Raw genomic sequence first — 3199 nt, 5'->3', positions numbered from 1 at the left:
GAAGAAGGTCACAGAAAGGCCTTTGGTACTCCTTGTTCAGGAGCAGCAGTTAAAATCACAATATGTATCCTATTTAGAAATGAAGAACTGATACATGATGATGTCAGAAAACTTAGGCCACCAGGTGGTTTTCCTGAGGATTCTTCCTGTTAGAAGCCCCCTCTCTCCTTCCCTAAGCTTCCTGGCAAAGATGCTTACCTTAGGTACTCCCTGCACTCCCTCAGCCCCAGTCATGACTTCCAATGTCGCCATTGGGACTGGCCTCTCAACAATTACTTCTTGATGGCCTTAACTTATAGCCATTCCCAGGCCCCAATATTCCAGCTCCCCTCTGCTCTCTATAGTCTTTGCTGCCTTTTTTCCTCTTTCCAGCATCTTACTTCTTGGTTCCCAGGAAACCTCATTCTGACCACCCCTGTACTTCTCTCCCAACTGTGCCTTTTCTGCTCTTCAAGTTGGGCAGTTCTTTAGTCTTCACTGTGGTCCATTTCTGTTCCTATTCCATGTGCTCTCCTGTTTCACTATTTTGTTACATATTTCACTACTAAGTCTCTTTTTTAAAAAATTGAGATACAATTAATTTTAGGAGTACCTCATCTATCTTTTCTTTATTTATTTTCATTTTTAAAATTATTTATTTTTAGAGAGAAGTGAAGTGAGGGAGAAAGGGAGGGAGAAAGAGAGGGAGAGAAACATTGATGTGCAAGAGATACATCAATTGGTTGTCTCTCACATGCCCCCAACCAGGGACCCAGCCCACAACCCAGGCCTGTGCCCTGACTGGGAATCAAGCTGGTGACGTTTTGGTTTGCAGACTGGCACTCAATCCACTGAGCCACACCAGCCAGAGCTATCTTCTCTGTCTTTTTTTAAAAGACAAAAAAATTTTTTAAAAACTTTATTTATTTTTATTTTTGTAGAGAGGGGAAGGAAAGGAGAGAGGGAGAGAAACATCAATGTGTGGTTGTCTCCCACATCCCCTACTGGGGACCTGGCCCACAACCCAGGCATGTGCCCTGACTTGGAATCGAACCAGCAACCCTTTGGTTTGCAGGCCCATGCTCAATCCACTGAGCTACACCAGCCAGGGCTATCTTTTATTTTTTAAAAAAATTCTTGTTCTTTTTTGCTGTTTGTTGTTATTTTTGTTTTTTAATACTTAAATTTTTTTAGTAGTTTACTTATTTATGTTAATTTTTCATCTTTACCCGAGGACATTTTTTCATTGCTTTTAAAGAAAGACGAGGGGCATGGAGAGAGAGACAGACAGCCAGACATCAATGTGAGAAACATTCATTTGTTGCCTCCTGAATGTGCCGCAACTGGGGATCAAACCTGCAACCTTTCAGTTTAAGGGATGATGCTCCAACCAACTGAGCCACACTGGCCAGGATAACTTTTTTTTTCTATTTTAAAATTCAACTTTATTGAGGTATAATTTACACACAATAAAATTCATTTATACATTTTAAGCATTCAATTTGATGACTTTTGACCAATGTATACACCTAAACAAGATCTAGAACCCATTTATTACCCTGGGAAATTCCTTAGCCTTTCTTTGCAGTCCCCTTAATTCTAGGCAACCACAGTACTGTTTTCTGTAACTGCAAATGAGTTTTTCTTGTTTATATAAATTGAATCATGTGATAGCACTCTTTTACATTTAGCTTATTTTATTCCCTGCAGTGATTTTGAGAGTTAACCGTGCTCTCATCTTCCAGTAATTTCATTTTTTAAAAAAGATTTCACTTATTTTTTTAGAGAGGGGAAGGGAGGGAAAAAGAGAGGGAGAGAAATATCCATCCGTTGCTACCCACATGCCCCCAGTTGGAAACCTGGCCCACAACCCAGGGGTGTACCTTTACTGGAATCTAACCAGTGACCTTTTGGTTCACAGGCCATGCTCAACCCACCAAGCCGCACCAGCCAGGGCTGTAATTTCATCCTTTTTATTATAATCCCTGTCTATAGCTATACCAATTTTTTTTACACATGCCCTAGTTGATGGATATTTGGAATGTTTTCAGTTTTTAGAAATTGTGAATAAAGCAGCTTTGCACATTTATGTACAAGTCTCTTTTTTTTCTTAAGGTAACATGAATTTTTTGACAACTTATTCATCTTAATGTAGGCTTTCACAAGCATTTGAGCAACCAGATAATATAGAGTGGCACGTGCAACATGGTGGTGTGGTCAATAGCTACTTTTATGTGTGGCTATTTATATTTGCATACAAGTGTTTTTGTGGACATTTAAAAAAATCACTCTTTATACTTACCTGGCAGTGGAGATACCATGATCACAGGCTTATCAATTCACTTCAGATATGCTGACACCTGTGATTTCCCCAAATGTGGGAAACTTGACTGCATGATTTGTGGTAGTGGGGGACTGCATTTATGTTCTCCCCTGGAAAAAAAATTAAATAAAAAAATTAAAAGTTGCTCTTTGATAAATACCTAAGAGTAGAATTATTAGGTCACATGGTAGGTGTATTCTTTAGGTCCTCAAGTGGTTGTACTATTTTCTTTTTTTTTAAGATTGTATTTATTTATTTTTAGAGAGAGGGGAAGGAAGAGAGGGAGGACGAGAAACATCAATGTGTGGTTTCCTCTCACGCGCCCCTTGCTGGGGACCTGGCCCACAACCCAGGCCTGAGCCCTTAGACCAGGAATCTACCTGGTGACCCTTTGATTTGCAGACTGGCACTCAACCGCTGAGCCTCACCAGCTAGGGCTGGTTGTACTATTTTTAATTCCTGTTGGCAAGATATAAGTATTCCAGTTTCTCTCCATCCTAGTTGATACTTGGCATTAGAAATCTTCTTAATTTTAGCCATTCTACAGGTGTTACATGGTATCTTGCTGCAATTTTATTTTGCATTCCCATGAAGACTAATAATGTTAAGTATCTTTTCATGTGTTTGTCAGCCATTTCGACAGTGTTGTAAAGGGTTTATTCATGTCTTTTGCCCATTTTTTGTGTTGTTTGCCTTCCAATTAACGAGTTGTCAAAGTTCTTTATATATTCTGAATGCAAGTCTCCTTTCAGATACCTGATGCTGTGAATATTTTCTCCCAAACTGCTGTCTGACTTTTCAGAGCAGGCAGTTTTAATCCTGATGAAGCCTGACTTTCTCCCCATGGTGTGCTGGCCTCCCTGGCCCCTCACTCCTCTCAGGTGCCCCATGACTCAC

At 40.0% G+C, this 3199-nt stretch overlaps 1 pseudogene; it reads left to right on the top strand.

Moving 5' to 3' along the window:
* Positions 1–2273: 2273 nt before the first annotated feature.
* On the top strand, positions 2274–2415 carry LOC123815426 (annotated as a pseudogene).
* Positions 2416–3199: the final 784 nt, after the last annotated feature.

The sequence above is a fragment of the Phyllostomus hastatus genome, unplaced genomic scaffold (genome assembly GCF_019186645.2).
Source record: "Phyllostomus hastatus isolate PE091 unplaced genomic scaffold, TTU_PhHast_1.1 phas_contig_17, whole genome shotgun sequence".
In the NCBI taxonomy this organism is placed as follows: Eukaryota; Metazoa; Chordata; class Mammalia; order Chiroptera; family Phyllostomidae; genus Phyllostomus; species Phyllostomus hastatus.
Note: the sequence above shows the minus strand (reverse complement) of the source record. Positions and strands in the feature narration are given on the sequence as shown.